The sequence below is a fragment of the Parasteatoda tepidariorum genome, chromosome 9 (genome assembly GCF_043381705.1).
Source record: "Parasteatoda tepidariorum isolate YZ-2023 chromosome 9, CAS_Ptep_4.0, whole genome shotgun sequence".
NCBI classification, from domain to species: domain Eukaryota; kingdom Metazoa; phylum Arthropoda; class Arachnida; order Araneae; family Theridiidae; genus Parasteatoda; species Parasteatoda tepidariorum.
This window is the reverse complement of record NC_092212.1, coordinates 45,791,250-45,804,760: the sequence shown is the minus strand read 5'-3', so window position 1 is coordinate 45,804,760 and position 13,511 is coordinate 45,791,250. Positions and strand designations below refer to the sequence as shown.

General features: G+C 29.5%; 1 protein-coding gene across 1 annotated transcript in view; it reads right to left on the bottom strand.

Annotated features, from left to right (window-relative positions):
- The window catches only part of LOC107437354 (scoloptoxin SSD14), a gene marked incomplete in the record, with an annotated part of 27,078 nt that extends 25,777 nt beyond the window's left edge, over positions 1–1,301 (bottom strand). The window contains 1 exon segment of the mRNA XM_043052693.2: positions 1,260–1,301.
- Positions 1,302–13,511: the final 12,210 nt, after the last annotated feature.

The following is a 13,511-nucleotide window of genomic DNA, read 5'->3' as shown; positions in this document are numbered from 1 at the left end:
AAAAAACTCATTTAGTTTATAAAAATGCCATTTTTTTGGTGGTAAATATATTTAACATGACCTATTAGGAACATACTGACTTTTATTTCTCTTTATTTATAAAATAAATTCCGTAAATGCTACAAACTTCAAAAGGAATTATGTATTTTATAACTTTTATACGTTTTTTAAAAGTGACAAATGGCTACCAATTTTATTCAAACTCACTTCAAGAGAGCTGAAGTTATTGAAAAATGGAAACCTAAATTAAAAGTGGTAAAACGTGGTGGTAAGTATACTTACCACAGCCTTCAAAAGGGTTAAAGAGCGTTGTTTCAAAATACATTTAATGTATGCATAACAACTTAGAAATATTTGATAGTTAAAGAACTCTACTTCTACATGAATCTTTCCGCCACAAGTTGATGAATTCTAAAGGATCAAAATTGTGAATGGAGACATTTTAATGACAATTTTGTTTTCCAGAGTCTTCCTGCATTGATGTCATTTTATCATTAAGCAATCGTGAAAAAAAACTAAGAAAAAGTGACCGGTTGCTTATTCAGTTTTCACTTTTATTATTATTCACTTAGTATAGTTATTCACTTTTTTTTTGACCCGTCATGTGGCGAGTATCGAGCGGCTATTTCCATATCTATGTACCTCTAAAAATATTACTTGCTGGTCTTATCTATTAAGCTCCTCAATGAGGTAGTCAATAGAAAAGAAAAAGCAATGTACAATAACTGAAACAATTAAAAAGTCATATACATACAAAATAAGAAAAAAATATTACTTGATTTGAGTTACTTTCTACTGTTTTTGATATAAAAATATAAGAATAATTAAAAGTATGACATACATGATCATGGAAAGATGGAGTATAACTAGATAATTAATTTGTGCACAAATAGAAATGTTATGAAATGTAGGGGAAGATCGTAAAACACCAATCTGTCCTGTTGCTTGGTTAAATCAAACAATCAGATATCAAGAAAAATATATTTAACAATAAAATGATTATGAGAAAAGTAGGTGTAATAAAGTAAATATAAGGTTCAGTTTTATCGGCAAGTGTGTTATGATTACTACACAGCCGTTATTATCCCATTTTTCTTGTTTTCTAACAACTGCTTAGTTTTGAAAATTCCCATGAAAATTGTACTTCATTTTTTTAATACAAATCAAACAAAATAGGACCCTACTTAGCATTTTTTTATTCATTAATTTTTACGCAAAAAATGTTCATTATTCATTCTGATCAGACAAACATTTCTTACCTGACATTTTTTCGACCAACATCCCATTCTAATCTTACAAATTGATCCCTAGAAAAATAAATACAAGACTTTAAGTTTTAATTATCTAAGTATAGTTCAAATGACAATAGATTAAATGACAATAAACAGTGCATAACAATGGACGAAATCTAGCATCTTAACCAACTGCCATTGCAAAAAAAAAAAAAAAAAAAAAAAAAAAAAAAAAAAAAAAAAAAAAAAAAAAAAAAAAANGAAAGAAGAAGAAGAAAAAAAGAAAAAAGAAAAACTGAGCAGGGAAAAAAAAATTAAAACTTTTTGATTTTAATGTAAAATGGCCTTCCAAATCAGCATATGATTACCGTTTGATTTTAAGGAAAATAAAATGATTATTTTTATCGTTAAACTTTTTATGAGGGGAAGCAGGTCTACCAGTGGTTCCTCAAAACTATTATAAAGGTACATAATTTTTGATCCTAAAATGTATTTCTAAACTTTTCTATGTATGTCCCTTTGGGATATTTCATGATGAATGGGATAAGGGCCGTTTGGGCCTCAGATGCCCAGTTCTACTACAACAAACGAACGAACGAAAATCTATTTCATGTTTTTGAAAAGTTAATATGAAACCTTTCTGATCGCAATAATTCAATAATTCGAACACATATAAAGAGTTATGTTATGGATGGGGTGAAAATGTATAGCATTCAAGTGGTTGCTGATGCACAGAGCTGCCAACGATGAATATTTTCTAGCGGTAACGTGGTAGCTTTTCCTTGCAAATGTAACCTTAATGTGGGTTAATTCCACCAAAAAGTCCTCCTCGAAAGCTGGTTTGTCCCGATTCTTGATCCTGAAGTTCCTATGTCTAATGGGTTTGGTTACAACAAAATTACAAGGTTACGTAGTTGAACATTGATAGTCATAAACCAAAAATGGGTCGGCTGTTCAATGTCTGTTATTAAATAAAGTAGAATGTTTTATGAAGCTAATTGAACTTTTATTGGTTTTTACAGTTACTTCGTGCCGCGTCTTTTAAAGAGTTAGCAGAAACAACCAAAATTCTGCAAATTTCAGTTAATAGCTCTCTTGCGTTTTTTAGAATGATGTGTAGAATCCGGAACAGTTGACATCTCTAGATACAGGTAAATTTCCCCTGTTTTGATAATAAGTTAATTGCATACATGCCAGCTTTTACGCATTTGGCGTAAAATTTTATTTCTATATTTATAATGGTGGTAAAATGTATGCTTTCTATATGTCCCTTGCATTTATAAACTTAATTTATAATATTTTTAATCCACCACTATTATTAAAAAAATTAAGCATATATATTAATCTGTAATATTTTTTAAACACTGCACAAATTTGCTCAAAATACACAGAATGTTTCTGACTGAAATTGTAATTTAAATTTCGTTTAGCTACCCCTCGGGAAAATCGTCCTTGAAAGGATTAAAAGTTGGCAGGTTTGGCAAAATTGCTGCTATGACAATTTTGGCTGACCATTGGACGTCCAGGGAAGCAGTGTATAAAAATGGAAATTTTTTGGCAGAGTTTTCCCATTTAAATTGTCATAATATTTAAAAATGAGCGTTTCGTAACTTATTATATACTGATTCTAGCTTACAGACCCAGCTTAATATCGATTCTGCAATTTTTTTTAATCAGCTCAGCGAAACTGTGTTCTTTAACCCTTTACATAACAGCAAGTTTCGATTGTAAATTTCAGTTAGGAAAGAAATAAGCTAGAGAGATCTTATACAGTACATTCGAAGTGAAGCGACATACCTTAACTAGTGGTTGCTAAACATTTAAAAGCAATGAGTTTTACATTCCTAGTAGCTTGTAACATTTGCTGAATTAGTGCTGCCGGACTGGGTTACACTGAACCGGAAAGAGTTAAGTAGCGACATTGCATATTTCTTGAAATAGTAATTAAAAATATTAAATTATTGTTACTACCACTTTTTAATATAAAATTTAGTTTTGATATTATTTATTAAAATTTTAAGATTGACGGTTGAATTCACTGAAAAAATACGTAATGAATGAGTTAAAGCCCTTAAATCGGCTGCATACGAAGATAACGAGCTTATAGAGGTATAGGTTATATTCACGAGCATTTCGAAAGAAAAAAAAATTCTGATTTCTAGGAAAAAGTAGTTTATTCGAACATCTTAACGAGAGGCTTTGTTTTTTATAATGCTAACAAAACACGTAAATTATTATTATTTTATGATTTATAATATTATAAACACTACTACACATAAAAAGTGTTAGCGTAATTAAAACAAGTCTTGTTTATAATTTTAAAATAAATTGTTATATCAATACCTTGGCAAAGAATTTTAACTAAAAAGGAATTAAATGTAAGAAACGGCACCTACAGGGATTAAACAAAAATATGGAAACGCTTAATTCTATGTAAACTATCTTTCTTTTCAGAGTTTGGAAGATTTTACATGGCAAAACAGTTGGCACAGTTTGAAGGTATTAGAAATTAAATGAATTTTATCCATGCAAAATTCGTAGAAAGGAAGTTAAAATTTGATTTCTTATTTCAATACCACAATAGTGAGGAAAAAACATTCTGATAGAAATATTGCTATCCTATAGATTGTTAACTTCCTCAAAATTAATTCAATTAAAAGTTATTTCATTTTCCCATTTGTTTTGAAAGGAGTAACACATTCGTTATTACCGATATTATAAATAATTCAAGTGCTACAATAACACGGTATATTCAGTACTACAATAAAACAAAGGGGCGCTACGCGGCCCAGGTGCCCAGTTTTATTAAATAAGAGAAGGAAGGACTATGATAAAACACCGGAAAAAATTAAAATGAAGTTGGTGCTATGGAACAACTTTGCACTAGATAAGATAAAATTTTGCTTAATCCTTCTTCAAATTTTTATCGATAAAAGCCAAATTATGGTTTTTATTATGTTAAATATTATTCTAAAAGTTGCCTACTCACTCACATGCAATGTTTTAATGATGTATATTTCACGATTTTGATCTAAAATCAGGTGATTGCGATATTTTATAATTCTGTGTTGTAGCCAATACAAGAAACTATAAAATTTCTCCAAGTTTAAATTAGCCCAAGCATAATCAATTTAAATTCGTCTACTAAATGTTGCATTTTTGGAAGAAACAGTCTGCAATAGTTTAGTTAACTTGTCGAACTTCTTGAAAGAAATATTATTTCATAATCGTTTCTGTTATCACATTGCTAGTCAAACTCAAAATTATAATGGTTACTAAACATTGAAACTTAAAAGTTTGTTTATAAGTCACTTTTTAGGCAAATATAAACTGAAAACCGCCAGCCTAACTTATCTTATAGTTATATATAAATTTAAGAAGATTAAAGAACAAATAATTTTAAATTATTAAATTGAGTTTCACAAAGATGAGGTTTTAGTTTCATTTTCACCTTTTTAATTAATTATCAAAAGTAGGATTGCCAACTTTCTATGCTTTTTGGTAAAATTTCTTTTTGTGGCAGTTAAGTTTATGTTATAATATATGATTGTTCGTTTTGTAAATTTGATTTAAAATTACTTTCCACGTTTATAGGATTGTCGGATTGAAATGGGTAAGCTTTTGGCTTCTTTTAGTAATTTAACTATTTAAACTGTTATTTTACTAACATTTTAAATATAAAGCTAAAGTTTCCGTATTTGTTACTATGCATTTGGTTAATTTAATAAAACAATTAAACAATGTTCGAACATTGACTTTTTTAAACGAAATGTTCTCTCAGCATTAAAAATTTAATTTCTATCTAAAAAATATAGGCTCTATTTTAATATTTTAAGATTTAACTTAGCGACTTTAACAGGGCTGCCAGTTTTCTTCGCTTTTTGGGAAAATTTCTTCTAGTGAAAGCTAACTTTATGTTTTAATGTATGACTCTTTCTGTAAATTTGATTTAAAATTACTTTACACATCTCTACTTTTGAATAATTCCTTCCTATGAAAAATTATGTTCTAACTTTCTCATTGCAAGGCTTTCAAAATTTTGTCAATATTACCAGAAATTTCGAAATTTTCAACTGTTAAATGTTTAAAGCAAAAAAAAAAAGTTTTAAAATATTTTTAATATTATTTTTAAATATGTTCTGATAAATTATTCATAAAAAAAATCTAGAACAATGTATGCTACAAAAATAAAGCAATTATTCTCGGATGTTTAAGAGAAAAAAAATTAACATTCTAAAGATTTTTTTAAAAACTTAATTTAATTTATGTATATATATATATATCGAAGAGCCATTACATTGCGACCACCTTGCTAATAATATGTAGGACCACCTTTAGCCCTCAAAACTGCTAGCACCCGCCGTGGCATTGATTCCACATGGTGCTGATAGGTAGTCTGAGGTATCTGGTACCAAGCGCTCACCAACNTTAGACTTCCCTTGCCGTCAGACTAACCATGGGAGGTTTTCAGGGTTTTTCTCTTCATGTAACGTAAATGCGAGTTAGTTCCGTCAAAAAGTCCTTGACGAAAGCAAATTTTTCTCAATACTTCATCCAGAAATTCCCTTGTCTTCTTGATAGGGTTAAAAAATTACAAGGCTACGGAGTTGAATATTAGCAGTCGTAAAACCGAAAATTAGGTCTGAAAAATGGAAAATCGTGTAGTCCATGGACTGCTTAAATTTATTGCTTCCAAAATTCAGTCATATTCTTGAGTTCATTAAAATTTTGTAAGATCTTTTTATATCATAGCAAGGTTATTAGGGCACATGCCCAAGAGGTGGTGGGTTCGATCCCGTCTCGAGTGACTGATGCATGTGAAATCTGTCGGGTCACAAAGTCCTTCATGTTACCATAACAAATTAATATCTCTGGGGGTACTGATCAAGGAGTTTCCCTGTCTTCTGGATTGGTTCAAAATGGCAAGGCTACGGAACATAAGTGGTCGTAAACCCTAAATTGGGCCGGCTGTTTAAAGACGGTAATAATTACAATTTTAATCTATCATTAGAGTACGGTTAAAACTTGATTTATTTCAATTATAATAAAATCGTTGATTAAAAGTTCTGAAAAGAAATCTAAGAATAAATTTACTTTTGTAGATGGATATTATAGAAACTGAGCAAAGATGCTACAAAGAATTGGGAAGGATATACGGGTAAGTTTTGTTCTTTATAATAAGGGTCTTTTTTTTTTTTAGACTCAACATACAGTTCCACATATAAGCATCCCCATGTCAAACACCATGAACGCATAATGGAAAATGTTGGAAATATGGTGACCATCAAAATTCTCGCTAAAACCAACAAAAACCATCAAAACACCAACCATTTTTTGATAGGACCATCAAGACTTTGACTTTTGTAATTATTTTTCAAAATATCATAATATTTCTTTAAACCCACAAACTTTTTCTTTTACTTAATGAAGAATTAGCAATTGAGATACATAATAAGAGAATATATATATATATATATATATATATATATGGGTGCAAATAATAAAGCGGAAATAGTTTCGTAATTTACAAATTAAAGATAAATTTAAGCATTTCTTAAAATTCTTAATAAACCTTAGCTACCACTAATTTTTTTCTTTGCGATTGTGGAAACCCTGTCTATGTAACCGATCAGACAACAAATGTAGCAACAAATGTTTTGGAAGATTTTTGATGGCAAAACTACTTGAACAATTTGCAAGGACATGCTTGAAGCGTTTAGAAATGATGCAAAAGATTCACCCATGCAAAATTTAAATTATTGTTTAAAATAAGGGTAGGAAGTTAACACTGGGTTTTTTCTGGACGCGTCCTTTTGACGCATTTCGAATTTAATAAGGAAAATTTCAAAACCCGTTTGCATTTTTATTTTATCTCTTGTAATAACTTTTATCCATTGTTCGAGGTAAATGTATACTGAAGTCTATTTTCTTCAAAAGCGTTGAAATATTGGATATGCTACGGATATGCGTCAATTTGAGGCGATCGTAATTTAGACAAAATTTTGAGTAAGCATGCAAACATCACATCAATAATAAATAAGAATGTACCGACAATACTTCGATTCGTTATCCGATATCGTTATATCAAATGAAACAAGCGATAAACAACTTTTGCCGATAAGCAATAATAGAAAGAACAAACGCAGAATGTCAATTGATGTCAGATTTTGAAGGTTTCAGTTGCTTAATTCGAGTATTGAAAAATAAAATAGTAGAATATTTGATAAATCTGTATTTTTTTTATTTTTATTTCTTTTAGTATATAATGCCAACTGTTCCGGACACCCAAAGTAATTAGAAAAAACGGTAGATAACTACTAATTAAATGTTGCAATTATTTAGTGGTGAATAATATAAGCCTACGAATTGTTTAGAAATAGTGGTGGATAAAAATCTACTAAATTGAATTTATTAAACCAAGAATCACAATTGATAAACTACCATTTTAAAATATATATTTGCTGTCCGAAGCAAGTTGGCATCTNTTTTTATTTCTTTTAGTATATAATGCCAACTGCTTCGGACACCCAAAGTAATTAGTAAAAAACCGTAAATAACTACTAATTAAATTTTGCAAATATTTAGTGGTGAATAATATAAGCCTACGAATTATTAAGAAATAGTGGTGGATAAAAATCTACTCAATTGAATTTATTAAACCAAGAATCACAATTTCGTTCATGCGTCAAATTGACGCGTGTTCGTAGAGATAGATATATAAAGAAACGTCCGTAAACCTAGTGTTAAAAGCAAATTTCCTTTTCCAATACCACTATAAAAAAGCATATTTATATAAATATTGCAATCCTATTGAATGATTTCAATCCTATTGGTATTACAGCCAAATATAATATATTAATTTCGAAAGCTTATTTTGGTCGATGCGAACTTTGCATGGGTAAAAATGACATGATTTTCAAATGGTGCAACAGTTTTGCCATGGTCATCTTTCCATCATCAAAACATTGTTACAATCATTGTTATCATCAAACATGTTGCCATCTTTCAAAACATTTGTTGCTAAATGAAAAATGGTTTGAATAGAGTTATTAGAGATATGTTTCCATTATTTGATCAACCCTTATACCTAATCAATAATTTACTTTATCAACCCTTATACCTTATCAATAAAAAACCTTTTTTTTCGAAGTTTAAGCAGGAAATAAATTGGCAATAAATAAAAAAAATATCTTTAGCAGTGAGAACAAAACAGATTAAGAAAACTTATGTAGTTTCTCACGTAGTCTCATTTAGTTAGTAGTTTATCTGAAATTATAATTATAGTTACATTTAAATTAAATGCTCAGCAGTTTTACTTAATCGTAGAAACCTTTTTATATAGTTTTATAATTTGAAATTCAATTTATAGTTTAAATAATTATCTAAGAATTACGTACGTTTTTTAATAGTTGCCACTTACTTTTGTCTGTTTTTTAAGGCAATAAGTGTACCGCTATCCTCAAGCTGCGTGCCGTTGATTTGATCTGGTGCAATCATGTCTAACATTGCAACAAAATAACGCAACATACAAAAATAATTAATCCTCCTTTGAAATTTTATTTTAACTCCTATAAAAAGTTACGTTCAGCCAAATACATTTTTATAGGAAGCCAAAGTTATTGTTGTAGTAAAACTAAAATTTGTCTCAAAATAATCGTAAAAGCATTTGCTTTGCGTGTGTAACATAAGATACATAGTAAAGCTCGTCGTGTTTTTCAGTATTGTTTATCATTACATCATTTGTTGTTTAGCAGATTTTGAAGAAGAAACGACACGTATAGGCAAAGATTAAAGATGATACAAACAGGTATATGTATAAAAAGTAACTTTTTATATCTTAATATAATTATCCTGTTATCGATATCAGTTTTCAATTATTTAATTTACTTCTTACATGTGATCAAGAACCTGGTCATAATAGAGTACCCCTTACAAATATATTTGTTTGTTCGTGTCGTATTTTTACGCAAATGTATTAGAAATGTAATCAGCCTTTCGAATTACATGATTGAGCAGAATTATATCATGATATATAAGTTTGCTGTTTATAATTGAAAGCAGCGAAAGATCTCAAAGCTATATAAAATTACCTAAAAAATTTTTAGTTCTAAAAATTAAAAAAAATGGGGAGGGGGGAGTCATTTCTCCTTTGTTTACCATTTTATTTAAAACTGTTTAAGAGAAGACTTTACTATTTTTATACAAACTATTTAATTTATCTTAGGTTTGAAAAACAGTTAAGTTCTATAGTTCTATAACATGTTATAGCTGTAAAAATTTTTTTGGAAGTAAGTTTTTTTTAAAATTTACAGTAAAAACATTTGATCTGCGTTTAAACGTGTATGCACGTCATTGCCTGATTTTAATTCCGCTCCCTATGGGTGGTTTGCAAAATTAAATTCCTCACTTAAGTGTTAAGGTATAATTTTTTTAACGTTTATAGTTTAATTTTCTTTTTTTTTTTAAATTTTAACGAGGCAATTTTCTATGAGAGAAAACATGTTTGTAGTGGGGTTGAAGAAGACGGAGAAAATGTTCTGTCACTTTCATAGGCTCGCAAACACTGACCTTATACGTACTAAAGAGTACGTATGCGTATTAAGGAGTACGTATTCGTACTAAAGTTTACGTATGCGTACTTATACAATGTATAATGCTATACAGTATTGAGACATTGCTTCCTATAACTGAAAGCCTCTACACGGTTTCTTAAAGGTAGTCTGATCAGACCATTATACAAGAAAACCAGTTTACAATTGCCATTTTATAGAAAATCCAGTAAAGACAAGAAAATTGTATTATATACCTGTATATATTTAAAAATTTCTTTTATTAATGAATATAATTAGTTTGTCTTACTTCCTTGCTAACCACTATATATTAATTTGTCAAATATATGAATATTAAAATAAGATAAACTTATTTGGTTATAATTATTATGGATAGTTGACTGTATGCAAACAATAACAAGCTTTCTTACAACCGGACGAAATTTAGAAAACTTCCAGCGTATCCCTCCGCTTATGTTATGCTTACGAGGAAATGTGTGAACAGGCTTAATATTCCAGGAAGTTTTTTTATTGTGATTTGTGTTTAAATTTGCGATTAATTTTACCTTTCATAAGACTTTTCTGTAATTCATCAATTCTAACAAGCCGCGAGCCTAAAACAAATTTAGGAAAATTAATATCACAGCATAAATAATATGTAAGGTTTGCCATGGTTTGAGCGTTATCCCTAAATTGGCTATATTTGTGTAAAATGGCGCTGTTTATTATTTTTTAGGTAGCACCATAAGTAGCAAGCTTGCGGAATCTTCTGTTGTTTGCTTCGTTGAAAGTTAAATTGAAAAAACGAGTTTCATTGAAAACACTACAAGCATTATAAAATTAGATGGCGCAATTTTTTTCAAGTTTAGGCTTAAAAATCAGTCGTATTATATTAACCCGGAAGTCTTACAGCGAATTTCGACCTCCAGCGCCATCTGCGCTTAGCTTTACACGGTTAATCATCCATAGAAATTCTTCTTATGCGCAAAACTGGTAGACTTTTTAAACAGTCTGCGACGACTGCTTATAGAAACCGTGTGGAGACTTTCTGTAGTCTGTGTGATGTTGCTCTTCTAGTGACATGACGTAATCAAGACTTTACATTTATAAATTGAATTCATAAGTTATTACACTCAGCTTTAAAGACTAAGCAGAAGAAACAACGATATTCTATTGCATTTGAAATTTTTTAATCTTTTTTTATGTAATTTATCAACCTTGCTGACTCTTACGGATACGATGAAAGGGACAAAAGCCATTTTTAGCTCAAGCTCCATTTGATAAGTGAAGTGAATGCATTGTTATTTGATATGAATTTTCTACCGATTTGATAGAAAGCTGATAATAGCAGTTGACTGACGTTTTGAGTGAAATGTTATTTTTATTTACACTACGAATCACAATAACAATGGTAGTGGTAGTGCGGTATTTCAGTGTTTTGAATTCGTATTAAACTTATTTTGATAACGGACACAATTATTTGTTTTCAATTATTGTCAATCAATTTCAATCATTGTCAGCAGAGATTAAAATGATTGAATGGAGTTTATAAAAAATGAATTGGGATACAAATTTTAATGAGTTCGTTTAGGTACATAAGAATCATGGCGAATTCATTGAATTTACTGGTTTTTGGTTTCCTACTATCACGAATTTTGAGAAAATCAATGTGAGATGTATATTTGTTCGGTTTACCGCAAGTTGATCTAAATATTTAAATTTTTCTTCATCTTCTTGTTATACCTCTATTTATTTTATTCAAGTAATATCACCAGGGAGCATTTTTTTTTTGTTTTCTGTTATATGCGATTTTTAAATAGATCTTCGATATTTTCGGATTGCTGATTTCAAATCTGCAATCGGTTTCTTTCTTTTATACAATTTAAAAATATATTTCTAACCAGGTTATTATTTTTAAGAAAATTATTCGAGTGAATTATAAGTGCCCCCACTTTTCTTATTCCGTCTCAAGCGGAGTCACGACATGCATTTGTTTTAGAAAGTAATACAATACAATTGTAAACTTAGAATGCAAATGTAACCTTAAGTTTTGCAACAAACAATTAATTAATTGTACAGGGTTCCCCCGGTTTTTGAAAAGTTTTAGTAGTGGTGGTAAATTTAGGTTGATGCTAGAAGATATTTCTTACTTGAATTTACCACTATATTGTAAAGTGGGGTAGAATAGGAAATTTCATTCATATACATCTTTGGAAAGCAATTTTTAGTGGTGGTTACACAGAAATTAAAATATCATCAATAGTTTTATTTTCGTTACCGCTATTTAAAATTTTCAACGCCCGCGATGGCCTTGCGTTGGCAGATATTTTAATTAAAGAGCTAAGTGGATGAACGAGATTGAGACACTTTCAGAGTGGCTATTAATAGGGTAAGAGGAAAAAGAAGCCGAATCGAACTATTTTATTACAGATTTATTAGAAGGAGGGTTTAATAATTCTTTGCCTCATTCAATTTATTACTAATTAAATTATAACAAACACCATCCAAGTGTATTCAAAGCTGATATGAATTTTGTTGTGTTAAAATTAAAGTGAAAACAAAAACAATTCTGCTACATTAACCCGTTTTGTCCCAAATTCACATATTGAAATGATACAAAAAGATGTTTTATAGAAAAAGTGGTAAAATACATTAACGAAATTAATTGGTTTTTTCCACTGTTAGGGCAATCAAAAAGTCTTTGATAGATCAAAAAGTACTTGCTTCTTATAATTCTAGATCTAATCAGAAATAACTAAATCATTGTGGTATCTGAGAATCTTTTAATTCCCCCAGATAATTGAAAATGCTGAAAAAAGTTTCCAATCACAATGAATGTCTTTGAAAAAAGGAACTGTCCTAAATATATGACGCTGGGCGTTAACCGGTTAAGCACATTCATGTAAATGCGACCTATTTATGTTAATTTCCCTGATTTATAAATACCCCTGAAAATGTCATTTGTCTACTTCATGCTTCCCAAAGTGTGGTACGCGTACCGCCAGTGGTTCGAGAACAGTTTAGCGGGGGTACGCGTTCTTATGTGAAATATCTTTCAAACGAAAATTCCAATTTTTTTTTTTTTTAAAAATATGAAACTTTTTGATAGCGTATTTATCTATTAGCTACTTTTTGCAGAGTTAACAGTTAATAATTAGTGGTGTCAACAGCCAGTTATAATTTTTAACTCTCGTGCAATTTTTTTAATAGTAAGAATACATTAATTTTCTTATTAGAAGTACACAGCGTTACGAAAATTTTAGAAAGGGTACACAAAAGTCATAAGTTTGGGAAACACTGGTCTACTTCATCCACTAAGTTCTTCAAATTTAAAAGTGGGTCAAATATCCCTGAATGACAGTTTTCAAAAAAAGATTTGCAAGATAATTTAAATCAAATAAAAAAAAAAAGTGTGAAAAATATTTATTTTGTGACTAAAGCTTTCTGTGTGTCATAAAATAATTTAATGTGTTAGAGTAGTAATTAAATCTGGCTTTTCTATCAATTATCTTTACTTTTATGATTTCAGTAATAACTTTGAGAAAGAAATGCTACACTCGTGGGACTAGTTAATAATAAGTCGAATTTTTTTGTAATTACAAATTGCTTTAAAGCTAAACTATACACATCAGTGACAATAATTGTTAAATGTTTTCCTTTAAATCTAAGCCCCCTATTTTGTCAAAATCGTGAAATTATTTTATCATGAAAATAAAATATATATATATAT